The following is a 27,277-nucleotide window of genomic DNA, read 5'->3' on the forward strand; positions in this document are numbered from 1 at the left end:
ATATGCTGATACTGAGAGCTGGGAAGACAATGGCTTTGCAGTGACCCCATAGAAATCCAATAGGGAGGCAAAATCTGTTAGAGTGTTAATGCTGCAAGCGCTTCCATCTACATTGCACTCAGGTTGTATATATGTGTATCTCAATCCATATATCCTAAAGACACCACTGTCTCCATGGACCATCATTCAAGGGAAACTGAACCCTAAGTAAGCACAATGGAACCCCTAGGGTAGCTTGGAGATTGGGATGAACTTGCTCCTGGATTTTTGCCTTAATGAGTATTCATTTAAAAAATACTTCATTGTTAGCATTAGCATTTTAGAATTTTTGTTGCCGTTTATTATGATTTTACACTTCAGGTGCTTACAAAGGAGTTCTTTTTATTGCAACAGATTCTGTTTATTAAACACAACATCCAGCTCTAATGCACTGCAGGTTTTGACATTTCTCCACAGCATGTGACTTCTGAAATAAGGTTACATTTGTAAAACAAAATTATTTTGCTTAGGTATGAACTGCATGACATGAAATTCTGTAAAACAGTGTTTATTTCTCGTGTTACATTTCATAATAACACAGCCAACATGAAGTTAATTAGAAGGACGTGTCGGGGAACCAAATATAACCCACCGAATTCTGCTCCAATCCATAGCCTACTGTACGGAATGAGTAAATATAAGACAGATAATTTACTCTGCTGTTTTCCCATTTTTTTTATACAACTGTAGTGCATTATTTACAGCTGGTTCATGAGACCTAATGAAATGGCATTTTAGTGTGCATAGAAGTACGTAGAAGAGGCAGTTCAAAACCAACAAAGTAAATTTAATTTAAAAGTGTTCATTTTTCAAATATAAGGCGCACTCCTAGAAAATCCCTCATGCAGTGGCGTAGCGTGGGGGGTGCAGGGGGGGCCGGCCGCACCGGGCTCAACATCGGGGGGTTAGGGAAATCCACGGGTTAGGGGGCGCAAATCCACGGGTTAGGGGGCGCAAATTACTTGCCTTGCCCCGGGTGTTGATAACCCACGCTGCGCCACTGCCCTCATGTCCTCCAGATATATTACTATGGTTCTAGTAATACAGTCTTAAAACAGTTTAGTCAGTTGGGCTATTGTGTGCTTAATGTTTGTTATAATTCTGTTTATTTTTGTTAATTATTCACTACTTCAATTTAATTATATAAATATACCCAAAGGCATTTTGATATTGGGCAATGATTAATTCAACAGCATTTTATGATGCCTCTCAACAGCAAAGAGCGGGTAACTTTAAACACAATGGATACAATCCATGTTGAAGTTGATGATAAACATTCAACTGATTTTAATTGAAATAAATTGCGCTCAGTGTGCTTGAATAGTCAAGCAGCTGGATGTACACAGGCATGAAAATGTAAATAAAAATATGCAAATTATAACCAGGTGTAGTCTTCATCTGTGAAAGTAGAAGTATTTTAGGTGAACACAGACACAGCTTCCTGACAACACACATCTGATTTCAGAACCAAAATTTTAACCATATGTAGGTCTACTCAGAAATAAGCACCCACAGTGTGTGTGTAGCAGGGTTAGGCTGGGCTAGCATTCTTGCTGTGGTGTCTGTCTGGCCATGCTCTTTCTTGCCCTCTCCTTATCTCTCCCCTCTGCTTTTAGCTCTGGCCCATCTAGTCTCCGCTTTGGTGCAGCATCTCCAGTTCTGAGAGCAACAGCTGGCCTTCCCAGCTCCCATCTCTTTTTCTTTTGGATCTCTATTCTCCTTTGCTCTTTCATGCTCCCCTCCCTCTCTCCGTATTCCTCTTGCATTTGATTGTCATTGGCCACTGATAAGACACTTCCAGCTTTCCTGGGGTATGGCCACTCCTGTAGCTGTTTCCTATTGCTTCCTCTGAACTTCCTTTGGGCAGTCTCTCATGTTCTGTCATTGCTTCCAGGGACTTCTAGATAACATCAGCTGAATCCACTGAGCCCTGCTGAATGTTCCTGCATGACGCATAATCTACCGTAGTTTGGGTACATACTAAAGGACTGGGAATAACATCATTGCATGACGTTATGGTTATGTCATTGGCCAGAATAACCTTTGTGAGTGCAATAATAGCCGCTTACCCTTCTCCAGACGGCTAGCTGTTGAAGCCCCTCATGAGCTGCCCTCTATTCCCATGGAAGTGAGGCAGAGCCTAGTTGGCAGATCTAAGTGTGGAAGTTCACGTTCTGATCCACTGACTGGGGATGGAATCTGACTGCACCTTGCGTTTGCAGAGGCGTCTATCGAACAGTGAGTGCAATAATGGACACTCAATCAGATCTGTGTAGCTTAATTGATATACATGTTTTTAGTAACTGAATTTGACGAGACAGGAAAATATATACAGTGGGGATACACACACACACACACACACACCAGATGTGATTTCCACTTTTGTACATTAGGCTGCATTCCAGCCATGCACTTCTATGCACACACACATTTCCATCAGGCAAACAATAAATATCATTACAGTTTTGGGAAGCATTGTGTGCCAAGCATTCAAGGAAGCCATGGAACAGGGGCAGTGAGTGGGGTGGGGAGAGGGGGCATAGCCTAGGGAGAGTTCCAGGGACCAGACAGGAAGGCCTGGAAGGCTCCACACAGCCCCCAGGCCTGAAGTTTCCCACCCCTGATATAAAGCTATCACTGTGCATTATATTAAAAAAAATACTTACTCAGAGGTGTGCTACATATATGCACACTAGATGCCCTGTTTTGCTCTGGTTTGGAGTAATAATTTCAACACTATTCAAGAAATCTGATGAAGTATAATTTGACCGTATCACAGCACACATTAGGAAGAAGGGAGAGGAAGAAAGGTAAGTTCTTCACAATATGACTGCTAGATGTTATTTTGGGAGGAATTTGGCACTACATGATAAGCCTCTCTGAAAAGATGAATACAACTCCAGGAAGCATGACAGCATAAGAAAGCCAATGAGGACAACCCCACTATTAGTGCTTCAGGAATAAAACACAGATTAATGTCACTAAAGCACATGTCACAAGAGATAATGATGATGTGTACAAATGAAGCTCCTCAACATGAGCCAAAAACGTAAGCACCACAGAAAACAGGATAATAATTATACACAATTCACAAATGACACAGCCATATGCTATGTGTGCATTGCACTCTCACAATATCAAAGGGTTTGTTCTACTTCTTCCCCATAAAACTTGCTTAAAAGTTTCCTCTTTCTATTCAAGCGGCATAAATTATAAAGAAGCGTAGCAAGCACTTTGCATCGCCTAAACAAGAAATGTGCTGGTCGGCTCCAAAGGCAGTGTCTCTGAATAGTGCTTCGTCAAACTAGTCATTATGCTAAGATGAAGAGGCAGATGATCACTGGAGATGGAAAAAAAAACCAGAAAACACATCTTTGGCGCTCTTAAATCAAAATTCTAAAGGAAAGTATAATTCCAGAAACAGAAGCAGCCTTCCCCACATACCTTGCAAGAAGCACTTATTAAGAACGCATCCATCTTCATTAAAAAACAATAATAATGACAAACTCCATTCAACAGCCAATAACTAAAAGCATTCAAATCTGAGGAGTTACTTCAGACATTACATTATGACGTGCCTTAGAATCATGCTTTTAAACATCTACTTAAATCCTCTAGGAGAGGATGTCTGGAATTTTGGGGGTACACTTGTACTGATTAGTGTTAACACACTCTACATGGGGCTGCCTTATATGTTCATTTGGAAACTTCAGTTACAGGAATAGTACATAGTACAGATTCACTTTTGTAACCACTGCATTAGCTGCCTAGTTACTTCCAAGCTCAATTCAAAGTGCTGATTTTGACCTGTAACACCTTTATATAATCCCTTCCAAGAACTGAGATCTTCCACAGAAGCCCCTCTTACTACTGCTTCAGGAAGGTATTCATTAGGTGACACTGTACAAGTAGACCCCTGCCTCTAGAACTCCTTCCCGAGGGAGATTCAGCTGCCTCTTTCTTTTCTGGCAGTTAGATAGGCAGCTAAAGCTTTATTTTTTAATAAGATAGCCTGGTGCTGCAAGTTTTTTTGTTTGCTATTGCTTGTTTATATGGTTATTTGTTTGCTACTGCTAGTTTAATTTTACTATTCTTAGTGAACGCTGTTCTGATCTTCATAGAGAAGTAGAGTAAGATATAATTTTAAATAAAACAAAAAAACATTCTGTTGCCGGAGCCTACTTGTTGTATACACTGAATTTGCAAAGGCTGTGCATATACTCATAAGGCTCCAGCCCATGCTGCTTCACATTCTCTTTCCACAGCAGCACAGCACATTATTATACTATGTGCTGGAAAAACATGTGCTTCGTATATCTCCTTTTTGTGCTTCCAGTGTATTCTTGTGTGAAGTAAGGACATGGGCATCTCCAAGAATAAGCTTCAAAAGTGCACACCCTTCAGTGCTTCCTGCCATGCACAAAGCATTGTAAATTGGGTGTTGGATAAGCAAGCCTTATGGTTCTGTTGCTTTATTCATAACACTTGCAGGTACCTCGGGTTACATACGCTTAAGGTTACATACGCTTCAGGTTACAGACTCTGCTAACCCAGAAATAATGCTTCAGGTTAAGAACTTTGCTTCAGGTTGAGAACAGAAATCGTGCTCCCGCGGCGCGGCAGCAGCAGGAGGCCCCATTAGCTAAAGTGGTGCTTCAGGTTAAGAACAGTTTCAGGTTAAGTATAGACCCCACGAACGAATTAAGTACTTAACCCGAGGTACCACTGTAATGGTGACCTTTGTGTAACTCGGGCAGAGGTCATTTCCACTACAACAGCTGTCTTCATAAGACACAATTCACCACAGATTGTTGTAAATGGGATGTTAATGGCCAGAACAACCCATTGAAAGAATATGTCACCTGGGAAGGCAGAGAATACAAGAGATCTGTAGCTGGCAAGGCACAAAGAAAAGTTTAATTTCTGATCTTTGGCACAGCAATTATTCTCTTCTTGGAAATAGATTTTGACACTATGTGTGTTCCTTCCATCTTTATTCTATATAACTGGCGCTTGATGCAGATTTTTTTAATAAAAAAATCCACTCTGGATCTTTGTCATGTGATGATTTTAATGTGTATCTGAAGTAATTATATTGTGGAATGCTTGGGTCTTCCTTTCGAAACCGAAAATAAAGTAGAACCTTTTGAGTCTCTTTGTCATGCAAATATATATAGGCTCTCCCCCCCATAACAATAACAAAAACCACAATCACAGAAAGAACATGGTCTTTTGTTGACCCCTGGTCATGATCTCAAACAATTACATTATATTGGGCTGAACTACTTTTGCTGAACTCAGACTACATTGGATTTGACTTTTATAGCTTTAATGATCAGATTTCAATAACATACAATTGCATTAAACCAACAGGATTATAGTTACCCAAGTTATTTTCAATTGCTTCCTTATGCCTAGGTGCGACGTAGATAATTTTCCAGTCTAGCACCATCTCTGAGTTAATTATATACGTATTGATCAAGAAGTTCATTTACTTTTCTTAGATAAGAAACTACATAATCCCAGTCCTTTGAGTTCAGGACATTAAGAACTTTGCTCTCAGCACTGAATACAGTTATGTGCATTTGTGTGTATTACTTTACTATGTTTTCAGAAGATCCTTTTCCAGGTTAAAATGAAAATCAAATGTTGGTATTTTGCCAAAGTTGTTTTCAAGCACCACCCCATTAGCTGGGAGGCCCCCCACATTTATCCTATTGACGGCTTCCCTTAGTTTGCTCTGGATTGCCTCTTTTCCCTACAGAACTACAAATAAACCTTTTTATGGTGGTAGCTTTTAAATGTGGAAGTGTTTGGCACTTCATTCCCATTAGTCCAACACTTTGAAATTAAACTATTAAATTTCAATAGCAATGGTGTACATTTACTGAACAATTTCTCTCTTGATCCTTGAAAATCTTGGCTCCAAATTACAACTCAAACTACATTCTCAGTTCTTAACTAGTAACCAAACCAAACCAGTCAATCTAGCTACTCTAAGTACTCTTTCAAACTCTTCAAATACTACTTTCCTCTCCAAGCAATTACTGCCAGCCAATTAACAAATCTCTTTGCTTTCAGAAGTACTTCACTAGGACAGGAATCTACTTCAAAATTTCATAAATAGAAAGGTTGAGTTAACCATCAAGGATATTCAAACAACTGCAAAATTACAGCTGCACTATTAGAACAGTATGGTGAAAGGTTCATTTCTTCCATCAGTGCCTATAGTAACCCTGAGCTAATTGACTGTGGGATGCAGATGACGATTTACAGCAATTAGTGTTGAGCTTTCAGCGTTTCTGGGCTGTTGCTGTTTTCAAACTGCTGTTTGTAATATGTTATTTGAATGCATTCTTCTGTATGTTCTTCCCTGCATGAGCAAACCTCAGATGATGTTTTGTTCTAGATCCCTCAACTCCATGGATCACATCTGGTGGTGAACAGGGCTAGGGCATTTTATTTTGTGGCTTCCATGTGTGGAATGCCTTGCTAAGTGAGGTGTTCTGATAGCTGTTTTGGATTTTGGCTTTCATGATCGGAAAGGAGATCATGATATTGTGGGTGGTGGGGCAAACCCCATATCTCTTGGATTTAGGAAAAGTAAGAATTAATCAAAGTTTTATTAAATTGTGCCAAAAGTTGAAAACTCCCTGGATTTAGTTATGCTAACAACCCAGGCCAACTTGCCATAACCACGAGCCGCTGGCAGGAGACATGGGCCAGTGATAGGCTATCAAGGAAACGATGGGGGGGGGGCAAGGCTGCCAGGCAAGGAGGGGAAGAAAGGCTCCTTCTCCAGCTGTGTGTGCAGGGAAAGAAAGTGCTTAAGCCAGGCGTGTCCAAAGTCCATTTCGGGGGCCTAATCTGGGCTGCCAGTCGGTTCAATCTGGCCCCTGTGCCAGTTTATTTCCCAAGGTAAAAAAAACCTCAACAACTTCAATCCTAAAAAAAAACTCAGCAACTTTGGTTGGCCCTTTGGTCGGCCCCCACAGCCCTTCACTTCATCAAATCTGGCCCTCTTTGAAAAAAGTTTGGACACCACTGGTTTAAGCTTTCAGCTTTGGTGATATAGGCCAGGGATGTCCAACAGGTCAATCATGATCTACTGGTTGATGCCTGGGAGGTTTTGGTAGATCGCGGTCAATCGCTGGCTTCTCCACCCGGGTTCCTCCCCTTGCCCCGCCCTCTAGATCACTATAGCGGAGCGGAATACGGAGCTCTCGTTGTGAGGCTGACTGTTTCATTGGTGATCGCTTGGCAAGCAACTTTTTTTATTTATTCCATCGCCCTGATTCCCTGAAAAAGAACCTGAACCCCTCTATGAATGGGACGTTCATAGTTTATAATTGTGTGCGTAGATTGCAGTTTATAATTGTGTGCATAGATTGCAGTCTCTTCTAAGTTGGCTGTCCCTGATATAGGCTGAAGGGAAATTGTGGCATCTTGCAAGAGGTTTGAAAAACTGGGGAGAAGTGGACCTGGCAGAAGTTCTGGTGGGCTAGCTGGGATAAACTGGAAAAGAGACACAGAGTTTGCTGTTTGGCAACCTTTGAATCCAATGCTGTGCTTCTGTAGGAAACAAGTCCCTCTTGAGATGTGAGTGCTGGAAATTCCTCCACTATAGACTCAAGGTTGCATATATGTGCAAATAAAACCATATATTATGAAGACACCATAGTCTCCACTGTGCCTCACTTCCAGAGAAAACACAAATCCTGGTTAAGCACCAAGAACCTTTCGCCACTCAGAGATTGGGGTGGCCTGTAACAATATATTTTGTTACTGTTGCTGTGTTTGGGGTTGAAAGTCACATTGATTTTTTTCTGAAAATTGGATGGAAATATAAACTTTAAAAGGAAATAAAGTGATGATAAGCATAACGTTCTGCTCTTTCAAGAAAGATGACTATTTAAAGTATTTTAGTTCATGTGTTAAAAGAATCACTCAATATCATGGTGTGATTTTAAAATAAGTCATTCTAAACATGCAGAGAAAGAGATTGCTATTAAGAATTTTGAATTCTCTGACCCAATATAATTGGTGTGTGCACATATGCACTGGCCTATACATACTTGTCCTTAAAAAAGAGGTCTGATCTGTGTAGTTGTTCCTTCCATAGGCAAAGATGTTGGGCAAGATGTTTGTTACCTTTGGGGAAATTACTGGAAAATAGGTCAGGTATGACAATTGCAGGCAGTCATTGTTGCTGAAGGCAGGAAAGGGGCTGTGGAAGCAGAGATTCAACTCTTCCAGGCATGGACAAATTGAGGCTTTGGCAGCTGCTATGTATTCAGAGCCCAAAATCCTTTCCAAAGGCTACAGAAAATAAGTCTTGTTACTGTAGTAGGATCCATCTGGGTTGATTTCTCTAAGCCATTTCCAATATTTAAATTAAGGGAAGCATTTCATGTGTACCTAATCGCTTCTCCCACAGCCGTCCCCCCCGGTTCCTTTCTTTAACTGCACATACAAATATTGTGCATATATATATATATCTCGTTTGTTTTAGAAATGACCACAAACAGTCCATCATGATGCAACTACAACGTGGTTGGCTTAAGAAATGCTTAGTTTTTCACTGACTGCCATTAGAACGTTACACAACCTGCTATGAATAAAATGTTTAGCAAGCACTTGAGGTGAATGCTATTCCCAATGCATTGTGGTCTCAAAATATATTAGCATTATTTGGCTTTGCCCCTTTGTAATCACATGTTTTAAACTGTTCTGAAAAGCACTGTTGTTCTGCATTTTAGCTTAATTCCTGAATACATCTTCCTTAACATTTTCCCTTGCTACTATCCAGCTTTCAACACTTCTAAAAGTGGCAGGGCAGGGCGATACACAGGTCTGAGAAGAATGGGATCTGCTGCCACTACAGATTACAATCTCGAAGTTATACAGGGAGAATTTTCATTGAAGCCTGCTGGTGAAAACTGCTCCCTTTTGTAGTTACAGTAACTCTTCCCCGCACTTTCTCTTCTTCTGAATTTTCAACTATTTAAAGTATTGTCATTAAGTGGTCAGGCTCCTGTTATCCTTTTTCTAAAATTGAGGAAACCCTCTTCCCAAAGCATCTACAAGGGCAAAGAATCTCACATTTCTGGGCTGCAGAAGAGAGACCCCTCTTCTCTTTGTTTGTTGTTGTTGTTTAATCGTTTAGCTGTGTCCAACTCTTCGTGACCCCACGGACCAGAGCACGCCAGGCACTCCTGTCTTCCACTGCCTCCCGCAGTTTGGGCAAACTCATGCTGTTAGCTTCGCAAACACTGTCCATCCATCTCGTCCTCTGTTGTCCCCTTCTCCTTGTGCCCTCCATCTTTCCCACCATCAGGGTCTTTTCCATGGAGTCTTCTCTTCTCATGAGGTGGCCAAAGTATTGGAGCCTCAGCTTCAGGATCTGTCCTTCCAGTGAGCACTCAGGGCTGGTTTCCTTCAGAATGGATAGGTTTGATCTTCTTGCAGTCCATGGGATTCTCAATAGTCTCCTCCAGCACCATAATTCAAAAGCATCAATTCTTCGGCGATCAGCCTTCTTTATGGTCCAGCTCTCACTTCCATACATCACTACTGGGAAAACCATAGCTTTAACTATACGGACCTTTGTCGGCAAGGTGATGTCTCTGCTTTTTAGGATGCTGTCTAGGTTTGTCATTGCTTTTTTCCCAAGAAGCAGACGTCTTTTAATTTCGTGGCTGCTGTCACCATCTGCAGTGATTATGGAGCCCAAGAAAGTAAAATATCTCACTGCCTCCATTTCTTTCCTTTCTATTTGCCAGGAGGTGATGGGACCAGTTGCCATGATCTTAATTTGTTTGATGTTGAGCTTCAAACCATATTTTGCGCTCTCCTCTTTCACTCTTATTAAAAGGTTCTTTAATTACGGTACTCCTCACTTTCTGTTACAGCAGGGCTTTGCGTCTCCTGAAACCCCTTCCTACCCACCTGCCAAATTTGGCCCTCAATGGAGTCCAAAAGCTGCTGCCTGAACGACAGAGGAAGAAGCAAAGCAGAAGTCCAGCCATCAGATCAATATTCTGATTATATTCTTAACTAATTTGTAGTGGATATAGCAGCAGCAGCTTATCACCCTGCTCTGACTTCTCACAATAATTTTCAGTGACAGAGTGTACAAAAAATCAAGTGCTATGGACATAGTACTACACAGTCTTCAGAAACGTAAGTTCAAAACCCTTGAAATAAGAAACAGATTATGACATTAATGACAATTTGTGTGGTTGTCATTACAACATTGAACATAAATTAAGAAAAAAATGTTGGGGAAACATCATGTTCAGTATAAATGATTTGATTAATCATTAAGCTGCTAAAACACCCTTGTTACATTTCAAAAGAACTAGCATTATTATCAGCAAATTAATTCCCATGCCCAGTTTTTGCCACTGGATACTTAGGAAAATGACATATTTTTCTTAGCTGCCTTATTTATGTGGTCTCTTCTCCTCTTTCTGTTTTGGTGTGAAAGCATTAAGAGCTATCTAGAAAATACAACATTTTTAGTACAGCCAGCTGGCTGCAGATTAGACTTTCAAAATGTTGTCTTCATTTCCGCACCAATTTCTTCCATACCATCAAACTCTGAGTCAAATTTAATTTCATGCAATGTGCCCTGCCAATTTCTCAATACAAAAGCACATATAGGAAGAAATCCATTAAAAAGCAATTTGGAATATTCAGAGAGGAAACCTAAGATATTCAAAAAAGGAGGAAAAAACCCCCAATCTATTTAAGCTTAACAATTTAGTGCATGTAATATAATTTGTGTGAATTAATCTAGCATCTAAGCACAGTGGATATAATGAAGTAGTCCAGGTATAATATTTGCAACAGATAAAAATGAAAGTTTTGTACCTGGTAGAACTAGTGGTTTAATGTACACCTTCAGATTACTTAATAAAGGTTATTGAGTTTTCCACGTCATCAAAGGAGGATAGTGAGGAACACGAAAGGCTTCACACAGTGCTGATATATCTAATTGACCTGTATGTGTTTTATACTGAACGTCCAACAAATCAGGAAATAGCCAGAAAAATAACATCAGCCTTCATCAACAGCCCTCCAGCTGTTCTGGATTACAGCTCCCATCAGATACAGCCAGCACAACCAGGTTGACTGAAGCTGATGGCAACTTTAGTCCACAACATCTAGAGCGTACCAGGTTAGTAAAGGTTGAATTAGATAAACAATCCAAGGCTAAGTTTGTGCAATATTAGGTGCCAGAGCTCAAGTCTGTCTTGAAATTGAAAGTGTTACTTTAATCCAACCTCTTCAGAGACAGGTTGAAGCTGCTTGATTAGGGGGGTTATTTTGCACACATTCAAAGGCACTAGTTTGCATGGTATTACGGGCCATGTTCTAAAACTATATCTTGGCACACCTTTGCCAGTTTATACAAACTGCCCTAAAGGACCAGGTGCACAACTTGGGAGCCATTTTGGACTCACAGCTGTCTATGGAGGCACAGTGTCCAGGGCAGCTGTCTACCAGCTCCATCTGGCACACCAGCTGAGACCCTACTTGCCTAGTTTTGCCAAAATGGAACATGCCCTGGTTATTTCCTGCTTGGACTACTACAGTGCGCTCTACATGGGGCTACCTTTGAAGGTGACTTGGAAACTACAACAAATCCAGAATGTGGCAGCTAGACTGGTTTCTGGGAATGGCTGCCGGAACCATATAACACTGATTCTAAAAGATCTACATTGAATGAATGAATTTATTAATACGGTCACAGACCAGCGTCAACACACACAATAACATAGATCATAAAAAATATCAGAAATACAAGGGACAATATAAATATAACAAGGATTTAAATATAAAAAATTGAAATTAATTATTAGCGTGCCCCCTGTGATCTACATTGGTTTCCAGTATTTGAAGTGTTGGTGCTGAACTTTACAGTCCTAAACAGCCTCGGCTCTGTATACCTGAAGAAGCATGCCTACTCCCATCATTCAGCCCAGACACTGAGATCTAGCTCTAGAAGTAAAGTTACTGTACAAGGAACCAGGCTGAGGGCCTTCTCAGTAGCGGTGCCCACCTTGTAGAATGTCCCTCATCAGATATCAAACAGATAAATAACTATATGACTTTTAGAAGACATCTGAAGGCAGCCCTGTATGGGAAGTTTTTAATGTTTTATGTTTTATGGTGTTTTTATATTTTGCTGGAAGCCTCCCAGAGTGGTTGGTATAACCCAGTCAGATGGGTGGAGTACAAATAATAAAATTGTTGTGACTGCTGAGGATAGGAATGAATGAATCTATTCCTCATCTTTATCAAGTCCATATTCGGTTTCCACATTCATCTTTCATTTCAAAACAATCCTCTCAAAATAGTAGTTAAATGCATATTTTATCTCAAAATACATTTCTATATTCTAATTTTGATGAATTTAAACTACCAAGAAGGGTATCATGGCATCTGGTAAAGTCAAACTGAGAGGTGATAATTTTCATATAGGAAATTAAAATTTTCATATAGGAATTTTTTTTTTAAGACAACTGAAGCTATGTCCAATAATCAAGGCATTTTCACACAGCAGAAAGCAGAACTACAAACAGACGAAAATTCTGCCCCCTTTACACCACAGGGATGTCTCTTCTGTCACTCACTTCTCACTCCCTAGGCTAGGGCATGACCCACGCAGGATCAATCTGAATGGATCTCATTAGTCATTTAACCTGAAAGTACTGTTTAAAAAAGTTAGAACTGGTTATGAGGCACTTTATCGCACAAATGGTTTCCTAGATTTTCAACAGAATTTCAAATATGTCCTGGGAAGCTGAGAACAGAAGGTACTGCTGAGGCATCAAAGATCCTTTAAAACCCATTCATTCTAATGCTAAAGCCGCAGAGAAACCCAGCAGACCTTATTCCATCAGCAGCTGAGGAGGACAAAAAGAAAGCATACTCCCCAAAGCCTCGTCTGGGATATGTGCAGCTGCCCTTAATGTTTCTTTGAAATTCCTTTGTTTCAGAGGGAGATCAGGAGATCATGCCCTTTGTACCTCAGTCAGAAATATCAGCTACGGCTGGAACAGAAGGAGCAAATTAAGTTTTGACTCAGCATTCCTGCTAAAAATCAAGCTCAAAGATGTTAGAAGGCGGACATTGGCCTGCAGACCCGGATGGGGCCAAGCTCCTCACTCTAATCAGTACAGGGAATAAGACATGCTCTGTGGCATGGCTGCCTAGCTTAAAACCTGGTACCTTCAAGAGGTTTTTAGATTACAACTCCCATCAGGCATCAGGCGTCAGGATGGAGAAGGCTGACAGATCTTGCGAAACGTGTACTTCTACACTTGACATCAAAATAATTCTGCTTGTTCCTGCACCATTTAGGGGATGGAACATGTGATGCAAACAAAAAAAAATAGGCATTTGAGACCTCCTTTGTGCATATACTTCTACGGCTGAAGAACAGCAAAGCTGAAATAAGGCTCAGGGGCCTGAAGCTTTAAGAATGCAAGCAGTCACACAAAACATTCAGATGGGGCATTAGTAGAAGAAGAGGAGGAGTTCGGATTTGATATCCCGCTTTATCACTACCCAAAGGAGTCTCAAAGCGGCTGACATTCTCCTTCCCCTTCCTCCTCCACAACAAACACTCTGTGAGGTGAGTGAGGCTGAGAGACTTCAGAGAAGTGTGACTGGCCCAAGGTCACCCAGCAGCTGCATGTGGAGGAGCGGGGAAGCAAACCCGGTTCACCAGATTACGAGTCTACCGCTCTTAACCACTACACCACACTGGCTCCCAAGTAGTAGCTGTCTGGATTAAACAGGGCCTGTAAACTTAAAACTCATTTCATTAGTAAGAAGCCAGGCTGCATGTATATTTCTATGGCTGTGTTCAGACAGAAGGTTTACTGTCTTAGTTTTACCTCTCATAATGCCAATGCTTCTGTTTCAATTTCTAATATTTGTTTTACACTGCAGCATCTGATGTGCTATGGAACAGTGGCTTTTTGATCAATATACTGCCATGTTGAGCTAAATTTTTATTGAATAGGAAATAACTGTATGCTAGGACACTGCCCCAAATTCTGTCACATGAGTGGCACCCCCACTCATTTTTTCAGTTAATGGGGTTTAAAGTTTTCTGAACAGCTACTAGGTAAGGGTTGTGCCTGGAGAGGCAACCAGCTGACTCACACGTATTTTGGCACCATGTTCCCGTGTGTGTGAACCAGCCAGCCAGCCAGCTGAAATACATCTCAATTTTCTGTTGAAAGATGTTGGAAGGTATATCTATATGGGGTGCTGCTTGTGTTCCTCTTAACTTTATGTTGCTATAGGTTTCAGTGAGTGTTTTGATACTTCTTCACTTTTGTTATAACAACTCATAGAGGCATCTTCCAGCAGGGAGAGCTGACCCCAGAGATAGCTCCCAGATAAACCTCATATATAAATACACAGTCAACTGCCTTTCAAGCTTCAGTTCTGCTGAATGAATGTCCAAATCCCCGCCCCCCTTGCAAAAGAAACAGAAGCGAAACATTGATTTCGGACTTAAGGAATTACTGTGTCGAGTCATGGATCTTCTGCAGCTACGAGAGCTATAAATTCTAGCACAATTTTTACTGCAAAAAAAAAAATTAATAAGAAGGCTTTTATATTTCTTTCACAGCAACTCGGCTTGTTCTTGTGTATGTTAATAAAACTGGTTTCTTGATTAAGTGCTCCAATCACAGGGAATTCTTGCAGCCCACAGTGGTCTTGTTCAATTTATTAAGAGTGTGTAATTTGGTGAGAACAGAAAACTAGAAGAGATGTAATGTGAGCCACATGCTCTACCCCAAATATTTTTTCTACCTAAAACAAAGCCCACTGGTGCTGGCTTTACCCCCCCCCCCCCCAATCTCAATGGCAGGACTAAAAGGTAAAGGGTAAAGGGACCCCTGACCATTAGGTCCAGTCATGGCCGACTCTGGGGTTGCGGCGCTCATCTCGCTTTATTAGCCAGCATGACTAAGCCACTTCTGATGAACCAGAGCAGCGCATGGAAACGCCGTTTACCTTCCCGCTGGAGTGGTACCTATTTATCTACTTGCACTTGGGACGTGCTTTCGAACTGCTAGGTTGGCAGGAGCAGGAACCGAGCAACGGGAGCTCACCCCGTTGCGGGGACTCGAACCGCCGACCTTCTGATCGGCAAGTCCTAGGCTCAGTGGTTTAACCCACAGCGCCACCCGCGTCCCTAATGGCAGGACTAGCCCAGGCTAATTCAGGCACCAGTAGCATCCTGAGCTCACCGCAGCCCAGCCCTCTCTGTTTTCTGCTGCTTCTCAGTCAAAATTTACATTGTAAGCTGCTTGGGAACTGGGAACTGTCTTTTTTTCTACTTATGAAATGCTGCCTAGCCCCATATAAGCCCATGGTACTGACAGTGTATTCCATTATATATTAATAAATACAGAAGGTGCGCATTGAAGTGGTGAACACTTTCTTTTCAAAATAAGGATCAAGAACATCCTATATCCACATCAAACTAGAAGCACGCTAGTCTGATGATATGGTAAAAACGTAAGGCTTTTGATGCTTCACAAGTGGTTTTTATTGCTGCCTTGAAATGAAGAGCAGGTGGCTGAACTTCATTTTCCGACCCTCGTGGCTGCTTTGTTGATTATCAGTGTGTTTCAAGGCTTTGTTCTTTTCGATTGTTAGAATCTCAGAAAAAATATATTGCAAGTTTTCTTCTAGTTTTCACAGAGAACTGCTGACTGCCCACCTGTGTAATATCATCCCAGGAAATATGGATGTTTGTGAAGAAGTTGACCCTGTTTCACACAGGATTGAAGTAATTGTTATCGTGCTGTTCTGGTGGCAACACTGGCTTGAATACGGTTTGCTGAGCAGAGATTTATATTCCTCAAGCGCTCACAATGGGAAGATTAAATAAATCCATGTAAATAAAATCTATTTCAGAAATTATCACTTACAGCACTAGAAAGGACTGGATGTCAACTTTACTCTTTGAAATTCTGAAAATGCTATGATAGCACTTTATTATAAAAAGAGATCACTTTCCCTCATATGCTAACTCACCACCATGTTTTGGTCAAAGAAAATGATGTTTCACTTGACATTCATATTAGGTTATTGCACTCTAAAATGTTAATTAATTTCTAGATGATGGCCTCATGCATAAAAATGTATTGGCAAGAGTAAATTACTTTTTGAAAGAAAAGAAATCAACAATAAACTGCATTAGACTGGGTAATCAATGTTTATTGAATTTTGTGCTGGAGGCCAGTTTCTCTGTCAACAAAGGTCCTTCAAACACAGATTTTCACTTCAGCTTTAATGAACAAGGTTGGAATCATGAATTGAAATAAAATGCAGAAATAATAAACTATTACTTTCCTTTTCAAGTCTCACTTGAAAGCCAACTGAAAATACAGCAAAACAGTGTATACGAAAGCACAGATTTATTTAAAACATTTCTGTGTATACTGCTTTATAAACAAATGCTTTATTTTCCTGGAAAAGAAAGCATGAAATAATAATAAAATCTAACTGGCCTAGATAACAGGGTTTTTTAAATAAAAAAACCCATTTAGAATTATGTTGTAATTATCATTCAGTTATTCATCAAAACTCAACATTAGTTAGTTCAGACCAGAATTCTCAGAATGCTCTTAGATGCATCTCATTTTATGTTTTCTGTAATCTGATTACCAACTCAGTAATCTGAGTCTGAGTTACTTTAAAGTTAATTTATATTTTCTGCATTTATGTGGTTGGGGCGGGGAGGACATATTCTCAAATTTACAGTAACACAAGGTGGTCTGAGGACTCTGCTGGATTTGAGGCACTTCCAAAAATGTAAGGAGCCCTTCTGTTTACAGAACTGATATTCTGGATCCAACCCACTAAACCTGAACTGCAGTGCTATTATTCGAGAAAAATTGGTGCTGGAACTCACCATGAACTCACTCATTGTCTTAGAATGACAATAGTGCCCACCTGAGAGGTGCCGGAACTGAGTTTCTGTGAGTTTCCCAGAAAAAAGCCTTGACTATACATCTGCAACAGTATCATACTACTTTAAACAGTAATTGCTTGCCATATAGAATCCAGGGGACTGTAGTTTGTTAAGAGTTGTTAAAAAGGTAAAGGGACCCCTGACCATTAGGTCCAGTCATGACCGACTCTGGGGTTGCGGCGCTCATCTCGCTTTACTGGCCGAGGGAGCCAGCGTCATGTGGCCAGCAGGACTAAGCCGCTTCTGGCGAACCAGAGCAGCACACGGAAATGCCATTTACCTTCCCGCCAGAGCGGTACCTATTGATCTACTTGCACTTTGACGTACTTTTGAACTGCTAGGTTGGCTGGAGCAGGAACAGAGCAACGGGAGCTCACCCCGTCATGGGGATTTGAACCGCCAACCTTCTGATCGGCAAGTCCTAGGCTCTGTGGTTTGTTAGAGTTGTTAGGAGACCCCTATTGCCCTCACAGAGCCAATTCTCAGAGTGGTTTAATAGTCAATACCTTTCCCCAGGGAAATCTGGGAATTGTAGCTCTGTTTTTAATGTATAATGCAAATGGGGCCTGAGTTCTCAGTGAAGCCTTGCCCATCTGTCAAATGTGGCCTACAGAGAGGGTTGGTCACTATTTGATCTGGCCCTATGGCCAAAACTTTGTCCCTACCTCTTTCTTGGTATTGAAGCAAAAATAATTGTTCATTTGATCAGATGCACATTTATTAAACTCCACCCTTATTTTATCTGCCATGTATTCACATAATATAGTAATAACATGTCACCTGATCTTGGACAAATCAACTATTGTTTTGCCTCAGTGTCCACTTACCGTGAAATGAGTTCAATGTCCACTGAAGGATATAAATGCAATACATTTCATATTGTTCTATTATGCTACTTGTGAACCACCCTGAGAGGGCGTTGTGCCTGTAAAGGCAATACAATAATACCTAAATATATAAGTGTGTATTTTAAATATACATTACAATACCTAGGTGGTGTGTAGCTTGTCCCACCACTTTTGTATCGTGGAGATACCTGCTTCCATGCATTTTTAATAGAATAGATGTTGGTGTCTCCTAACTCCCATTTTCAATTTTACAATTCCTTCCTACATATTTTCTGCCAGGTTTGTGATTAAGCAGGAGGCTTAAACATCCTCAAACCTTATTCCATTCCTTTGGGACCTGAGAAAATGCACTTTTGGAAATCTTGTGGTAGGTAAATTCCAACAGGATAGTTTTATATTAAAGAAAAACACTATATTGTGGTATAAACTTTACAGATGAGAAACAACTTCCAACAGGTGCAATACTAGCTACCAATGAAACAGAATAAAATATTCCCTGCAGTCTGAGAAGACCATTTCAATATCGCGTAAGGCAAGATTTATCGTCAGTGTTACCCTCTGAAATAACCTAGATTCTTTCATTAGGCAAGATGTATGTATTTTAACAATAAGGTTTCCACTGCATCTGGAGAGACAATTAAGAAACTAGTCACAGGTTATAGAGCCTGTGAATAAAGTGCTGAATTTGCAAATCTTAGTTTGAATTTCACATTCTGCTCAGTTTCTCTGTAAATCTAACTACTTCCCCAACCTTAAGTCAAGGCATTCCCAGCTGCCCCTGGTTAGGGTTGCCATATTTCAAAAAGTGTTTATGCCTTTCCATGTCAGTGGGCTATCATCTACTTTACTGAGCTCAACATTTTTTATGTTGCAAGCCTCCAGGCAGGACCTTGCGAGCTTCCCTTAAAATAATAATAATAATAATAATAATAATAATAATAATAATAATAATAATAATAATGGCCTTGAGAATTAAGCATCACTGAACTCGGTGGAACCTGCTTCCAAGTCAACGTGCATGGGAGGAACGGGTAGCACTAGGGTTCCAGCTTGATCCTCCTGGGCAGGTTGACTCTGAAGCCAGACCCCACTGAGTTTAACGGGACTTCAGCTCCTCAGGCATCCGATGGCTAATGAAACAAGCCAAGCCCCACCCCACATAATCCATCACAGGATATGGCACACACACACACCCATTTGAATGGCAATGCCCACCAAGTGGGGGTGGGGGCTGCTTCCTCAGATGACAGCTGCTTTCTCTCCATGCTGCTCGACAGGGAGGCAGGATGGATGCGCGCGACGGGAGGCGAAAGTGGCCAGCTCGTGGCCCGCCCAGAAGGAGCAGCACAAGGAGCAGCACCAGCACCAATGTGCCCGCCACACCCGCCGCAGAGGGGGGCGGGGCAAGGAGGGTAGGAAGGAAAGAGACATGTGCCAATCAGGGCAGGAGGAGTGGGCTGGCCGCCCAATCGGCTCCTGGAGTGGGTGGCAACCGTCGCTATGTCGAGGGGAAGGAGGTGGCCTGGGCGTGAACGGCGGGTTGGTGGGGCTCATGCTGCTGTTCCTGAGGGGACAGGAAAGGCTGTGGGGGGTCTGAGGGTGCCCACATGAGAATAACTGTTACACACAAAAAAAACAACAACACACACACCAAGTTTAGAACATTATAGTTGTCGGGGTGCAGCTTCCATCCTAGGCCTCTGCGAGGATTGCTCTGTTCCCATCAAGGCTTGGGAGGCAAGCTGCACCCGCCAGCCATATGGTTGGTGGGGCGAAGCTGGCAGGCGAGCAGGGAAAGGGGAGGCCGCCGGCAAAGCCACGCAGCTCCCCCACTTGCTGGGGTGCCCCTGAGAGGCCGGCGCCCTGGCGCAATGCACCACTAAGCCCAATGGGAAAGACGGCTCTGCCCCCTACAATGTCCCAAGCTGCATATCACACCAATAAGCAAAAAGTCTTATCTGGTTGCTTTCTCAGCCCTCCATTTTTTTTATATACCATGCTCAGAGTGCAGAGTTATTACACACCTCAGCTATAGTCCAAATATGACTTTAATGCAATTCATTTTAATGAGCCACACACATATTCATGGAATCAAAAAGATTATACTACGGAAAGAACAACTGGGTCAGCTAAACCCACAGGGCCCAGTGCAAATTTTAAAAAATTGTAAAGTCACAGACAATTACTGTGTAGCACATCACATTGATACTGTGACATAGAGCGAGCTGAATTTAGCTGAGTCCTACATTCAAATGCCTATGTGTTCTGCTTGTTATTCTTCAGCTTAACATTTTCTTGCCCTTTTCTGCAGCACCTTTTTTCAGTAAAGAGTTTCAGTTTTTTGAATGTTTCATACTTTGGGGGAGGGGTGACCTGATGCAAATCAACAAATTGACAACATCCCTCAGAAATCCCGTATTTTGTTGTCGTCATGCATGAGCAGGAATACAAAAGCATCATGCCTTTTAACACAGACACTATGACCAATTTTAAAGGCTTTGGAGAATGAATAGGATAGGGATCTTTCATTTCTACCTCTTATTTTGTATGATATTTAAAACAAATAGTGTTATTTGTTTTTCATTTTGTTTAAAGTACTTTAAGCCGCTTTTGGTAGCCATGCCCTCACAAAATGACATACAAATGGACAGATGAGGTGCAACAGAAAAGCAATCACACCAGAACAGTTCTACAGATTAATTTGAGAATCTGCTGTGGAGATACAAGCTACTTCGAGCATTAGTTAAAGGGAAGTGTGAAGAGGAAGACCCTCAAGGACCACCTAAATGCCAGAACTGAAAGAGCAAGGCAAAAGTCTGCTAGTAGCATGACAAAAACTTGCATGGCACTATTTGAGAGAATTTCAACAGTAAACCTCCAACTGATTTCATGAAGCAGAACTGGCACCTTTGGTAGTTAAAACAACAACAATATAATAATACATTTAGCTATTATTCTAGAAAGTCAGTCATTGTGAACAGAAATGTGTGTTTTTGTTCAATGAGCAGTTTCTCATTTAAACATAATGGCCCATGAGTCCTTTGGATTGCAACAATGACCTTACACTATTTTGTTCAGTCTCTGGAAATAATTTTTGTGACACATAATCCATCCTATCGAATTCACAGCCCTATTAAAATTCTGAGTAATTCAGACGTCAAAGTATTAGTCCTTTATAATAAAAAGTGGCATGTTTTTGACTTTTCTATGCCATATTTTAAAAACATCTCTTAAGGTTGAAAATCTTTCTTGTATATTTTCTAATATTGTTATAACATTACCATTTGTCTCTGTTCTTTTTAATTCCATAACCAAAACTATCTTTGCTTTGCTCTCAGGAAAAGAATGTTTGAAATTCTTGTTCTTGTAACATGTAAAAGAGTTTAAACAATGAGGAAATTTACTAATGTAATGTGAAATGTATCACAGCTATTCTGATTCTGGTACAGTTCATTTGGAATTTAAGGAATGTATGTCATACATCTTCAATGATCTCTGCTTATCTCCATGTATTTTACTCTTTAATGTTATTTTATTGTATTTTTACTTGTGTTTAATGAATTCATTATTAACCAAAACTAAAGAGAATTTTTTAAAATTGAAATATATCAAAAACACTACCTGGAACTACAAGAATATCCGATGATCGTAGCTTTTGTGGAAGCTGCCTTAATAATTAATGAACAGGTTTAACTGTTGTTAAATACAGAGCATGAGTTTCCAGGTTTCAGCAAGCAATCCTTCCTTCAACGTTAAATCTAACAGTGGCACCTTAACGACAAACGTGAAATTCCACTATTACCCAGTAGAAAATTCTTGTTCTTTATTTTAGAATCCCACTGGATGTGTTCAGAACTCCTATACCAGTTGCGCTAAACTCATTCCTTTTATTTCTCAAAAAGAATTCTGATACATGTGAGCCAAATGTGCCACATGTTTCTTTACCTAGGGCAAGCAGAAATTGCCCAGAGTGAGTAGCAAATGTCAACAGCTCTTACAGTTGTATTTTCTTTTGGTTCATAAAGACAGTTGGAACAGTATCATAGGTGTCTCTACCCAACCAGGAGAGGTTGTACACAAAGCCCTATTTGGGTTTTCTGCCAACACATGAGTGGGAAACAGAATGATGCTGAGTGCCTGTCCAAAGAATACGAATGTCTGAAGAGGAGAGCCTTCACACATGCAGGCTCCCACACAATTTGGAAGGGTAAGCAATCAGAGTTCCACACTGGGCGGGAACCCCTACACATTAAGAATTCCTCCTCCTTTCAAATACAGTGGTACCTCTGGTTACGTACTCAATTTGTTCCAGAGGTCCGTTCTTAACCTGAAACTGTTCTTAACCTGAAGCACCACTTTAGCTAATGGGGCCTCCTGCTGCTGCCACATTGCCGGAGCACGATTTCTGTTCTCATCCTGAAGCAAAGTTCTTAACCTGAGGTACTATTTCTGGGTTAGCGGAATCTGTAACCTGAAACATATGTAACCTGAAGCATATGTAACCCGAGGTACCACTGTATTTCCATTCTACATATGGGACATGGGGGGAAGGGCTACTCAGTATAATCCAAATTCCTTCTGGATGTTGATGTCTACCAGGAGGAGGATGTTCCTAGATAGAGCTGTTGCTACTATTGTGTTGTGAAATACAAGAATATTGCACAGGAAAAAACAATGTAGTGGTGATTGGGAGACTTGCATTATAAAATTCAAAGAGGTGAGACTTGCAAAGGATAACTCTGAAAGTTTTCCATGCCATATTATTTCATGAAGGGTGACAAGAAGGCTTGCAGTGAAATGTGAAGCAAGCCAAATTTCTCCCCCACCCTTAGTTGTAAACCACTTCTGCTGTTTCATCAAAAGAACCCTTGGCATTTTAGGCTGATTAAGGGAGCTTATATATTTATGCTAAGTGATCGCTGGCACCTATACAGGACCACAGTCATCAAGATTTAAGTGTGATGTGGAATTGCCCTGAGTATTCCACACACTGCGTTCAAACTTCTCTTCCTCTTGGCCATGCCCTCTGTCTTTCTCTCTCCCCCAATTCTCCCAGGGTGTCAGCAGGAGCACTAGACGCCTTGGGGAAATTCCCAAGACATATCAGAATTCCACCCAGAAACCATAAGACTTCAGGAACACAACATTCAAATTAATCCCCTACAGTGAAAAGGACACATGGCATTGAAAGCCGAAAGTCAGGCCAAAAACCTAATCGGGTAGTGATATGGAAGTTATCTACTTCAGATATGAACTAGTAAGGAAAATAAAGGAAATTGATATAATTATTTTAAAAATGGGGGAGCTGGACTATAAAGAAGACTGATTGCCGAAGAACTGATGCTTTTGAATTATGGTGCTGGAGGAGACTCTTGAGAGTCCCATGGACTGCAAGAAGATCAAACCTATCCATTCTGAAGGAAATCAGCCCTGAGTGCTCACTGGAAGGATAGATCCTGAAGCTGAGGCTCCAATACTTTAGCCACCTCATGAGAAGAGAAGACTCCCTGGAAAAGACCCTGATGTTGGGAACGATGGAGGGCACAAGGAGAAGGGGATGACAGAGGACGAGATGGTTGTGTTCTTGAAGCTACCAGCATGAGTTTGACCAAACTGTGGGAGGCAGTGGAAGACAGGAGTGCCTGGCGTGCTCTGGTCCAAAGAAGAGTCGGACACGACTAAACAACAACAACAACATTTAAAAATGGAATACTCCATCCCTCATCATATAAGGAACCTTGGCAGTTGTGACCATTTCTGATTAAGGCAGCGAGTTTTTGCCTCTCCTTCTTTGCCTGAAGAATATATACCTAAAAGTGGTGAAGACATATTACTTGTACTAATACAATAATAATATTAATACATATTACTGGTTGCAGATGTAGGTTAGTATTTACATTATGGTTTATAAATGTATGTTGGCTAGCCATATTACACCACAACTGTGCCCCATTTCCACATGTAAAGCACAGCACCTCCTAACACATCCCCATAATAAGCAATCTCTGCTGATTAATCATCCTGCTTTACCCAAATCTGTACCTATTTTCTATTTGTGCAAAATTGCATAGGCTTGATTGTAGAAAACTGGCAGAAACTTGATTTTTAAAAGTTTGTATAATTTAATAAAGTCACACACACAGAGAGAGAGAGAGAGAGAGAGAGAGAGAGAGAGAGAGAGAGAGAGAGAGAGACTAGTTCATTTCAACTGCTGTCTGGAAGTACATAATCTGCATTTTGAGCCAGACTTTAATGGAGGTTAAATAAAAATTTAAAAAGCCTTGCATTACAGCTTCAGCTGGTTTTAGTTACTTAGAAACTCATAATTCCATTAGTTCTCTGGTCATGCCCCAGACTGAAATACTTTCTAATGGCAAGAAGACAGATTAAATCTTTTTTGTTGGGAGAAGGTATGGATTGAGATGAATGACACAGTTTTTGGCTGTTTATATAACAAGGCATATTCAAGAGTTTATATTCAGGTCAACTCTGTTCACGACACAATAGACTTCTAACAGAATGGAAATTCTAGCAGAAGTACGCACATTCTTATTAGGACATTTTATATTAGGGCATTAAGAATATGCATTAAAACTCTCTCTCTCTCTCTCTCTCTCTCTCTCTCTCTGTGTGTGTGTGTGTGTGAGAGAGAGAGAGAGAGAGAGAGAGAGAGAGAGAGAGATGTTTTAAATCTGCTGATTCTTCAAATGCATTTTGCGTTTTCTTCATTGCACCCATAGATTTTTGCATGTAGTGGTAGAGCTGCTATTTTTAACCTTCTGCTTTCATCACAATAGGAATTTTATGGAACTTGCATAGGAAATTGTGTCATTACACATGTGCAGAGTGCAATCCTTGGATTCAAACAGAAATCAAGCATCGCTTTCAAACATTTCAAACATGGCCCCTATCTCCAGCTTGCTGTTTTCCTTCTAGGTCCCATTGTTACCCCCCCCCCCCGCCCTAAGAAAAACTCTGGCTTTATCTGTTGAAAGCCTCAGGAACTTTACTAAAGGTGATGCGGGTGGGATGTTCTAATAATATCCCATCACTAGAGAATCATTATGGAGGCTCTGCTAGGTATTACACCTTTGCAAACAACGCAAGAAGAGTTATGCTGGCTAAAAAGAAAAGCCAGTCTAGTCAAGCAGCTTGGTCCCACAATAGCCACCCAGATGCCTATGAGAAAACCGTAAGCAGGACCTGTAAGGATTTGAGGGAGGCAAGCTTGAATTACCTACAACAGCTCAGCAGGTCACCAAAGATGTTGTAATTCAACATCCGAATGGCCACAGAACCACCATATGGTGCAGATAAGGCTCAGGCATAGTAACTCAGAACCACCATACGTACAAGCTTCTTAATCTAACTAGAATGTGTGTATTCCAAAATCCATGCCTAATATCTTATCACCACAACAGATATAGCAGTAACATAGGAAAGGCAGCCTTTAAAGATGAGCTACAGAGCTAGGACTCAGCGGCTGATGGTGGGGGTAAGTTGCCAATGAGCTAAACAAACTCTTTTATGTACTCCAGACAATCACTTTGATCTAGAACTAACCAAGGCCCCACCAGTGTTTGATGAATGGGGCAGGCAAACCCAAACCACAACATTGTTTGGTGAATGGAACAACAACAAGAAGCAAGCAACCCTGCTGCCAGAACATCCAAATGTAGCAAGAGCGGGTAGGGCAGACATGACCAAGCATCATTCTCAAATGCATTTTAAGTTTACCAGGGTGATCCTGGTGAGGACAAGATGGTCATTGGGAAATAGAGTGGAATAACCCTTTTAATAAAGTGAAACGACCCAATTATAATCTCTCTTTTGTCACAACTAGTGTGCGCCCAACGTGTCATTACAATGAAGCAAAACTGCACATGATTCTACAGTTACTTTGAACACAATGGTAAATGTCAGATGCAAATGCACACAGTTGACATGGTTTGTTTGCCTAAAATCAGCATGCAATTTGGCAAACATGCAGGCTTTGGGGGATCTGTGAAAAGAGAACAGAAAGCTTTCTAGGCAAGACAAAAATTATGTTGCCTGTTTCACAAAAATTATCTTGTCTCATTTTTTAAGACACAGTCTTTAGAAACTATGGGGGGTACATAATAAAAGAGAAGGCGCACAGTCAGGTTACTGGACTCCTTTCCCCTACATCCAGAACAGAGACAACAGAGATATTGTGTTATATTTACTGCCTTGATTGGCTGAAGCATGATCATGTAAAGTCAACATTTTGGAAGCATATATATTTTGAGTTTGTTCAGGCTTCATTATTTCATGCTTTACAAGAAATGGTAAGCGGCAGGCAGGACAAAGGCATACTGTGAAGATAAGCAATCTGATGCAGGAAAGGGACAGAAAACAGCATTTTAGTACACTGCAGAATGCCTCCCCATGCTGTTGTACTAAGGCAGTCTTCACCTGCTTTTAAAGTGGTTATTGAAAGCTTTTTTTCTTTCTGATGGGTAGCCTAGAGGCTAGCATATACATGGTTTCTTAAGCAGCAGGCTGTGAAACACAGGCTGTGTCTGTGATTATAAACTTGGAGGGGACCAGTAAATGCAAAGGGAAGCCAACTAACAAGGAAAAATATGGTCTTCACTTTTTTTTAATTCATTCATTCATTGCTCTAGGGTAAGCAAAGGGAAAAGTCATTTGAACACACACACACACACACACACACCTTAAAAGAATATACTGCTTTGGGTTTTGCTCTATACATGAAAAAGCACATTTGCTTCCCTCCAAAAAATATTGGGAACTGTAAGGATGTGGATAATTGTAGCTCTGTGAGGTTTTTTTTATTTTTAAATCTGATCTATTTATATCATAAGCCAGTTCTCTACCAAATCTTCCCATTCCCATGTGCAGAGAGCAGTGTGCACTCACTGATGCAGGCTAGAACTGGATCACATCCTTAGTCATTATTGTGAAATGACTTTTTAAACCCTGCTGAAATATATCTTAATTTGAACTGAGCTGATTTTAAAATAAGTATCTTTTGGAATAATAAAGTATATCTAAAAAGAAGAAGACAAGCAGGGAAAAGTTCAGTTTTCAAGAGCCGATATATAAGACATCCATTATGATGAGTAAGTACTACTTAATAAAATCTTTTATGCCATGACTAGCCTTAGAATGAAACCAGTGATTAAAAAGAGATTGCTCATGAGAATGAAATCCTACCACTCAAGTAATGCATGGATTGATTCTTCTCTGTGCTCTGTTGGAAAGACTCTGCAAATCTAATAAGAATTTATATAAATTGAGAGAGCATGGTCCAAGTATCTCACCTTTCTTCATTTAGATGTCATTAGAGTTATAGTTATATCATTTTAAGGATGAAGGACTTGAGCAAACC

The 27,277-nt window shown here is 40.8% G+C and overlaps 1 protein-coding gene and 1 long non-coding RNA gene across 19 annotated transcripts in view; one reads left to right on the forward strand and one right to left on the reverse strand.

Annotated features, from left to right (window-relative positions):
- Nucleotides 1–27,277, reverse strand: part of GRIP1 (glutamate receptor interacting protein 1) — a 328,693-nt gene that overhangs the window by 189,695 nt on the left and 111,721 nt on the right. The gene's annotated exons all lie outside the window — the stretch shown is intronic.
- On the forward strand, nt 1,978–25,473 carry LOC309379211. Of its 2 annotated transcripts, none has more exons than XR_014172410.1 (3): nt 1,978–2,277; nt 6,121–6,236; nt 25,440–25,473. It is a non-coding gene; the product is annotated as an uncharacterized lncRNA (long non-coding RNA). The 2 variants fall into 2 exon arrangements; XR_014172411.1 differs by lacking the exon at nt 25,440–25,473 and adding an exon at nt 15,769–15,927.

This window comes from Podarcis melisellensis (genome assembly GCF_964234715.1).
Source record: "Podarcis melisellensis genome assembly, chromosome: 10".
Taxonomy (NCBI): domain Eukaryota; kingdom Metazoa; phylum Chordata; class Lepidosauria; order Squamata; family Lacertidae; genus Podarcis; species Podarcis melisellensis.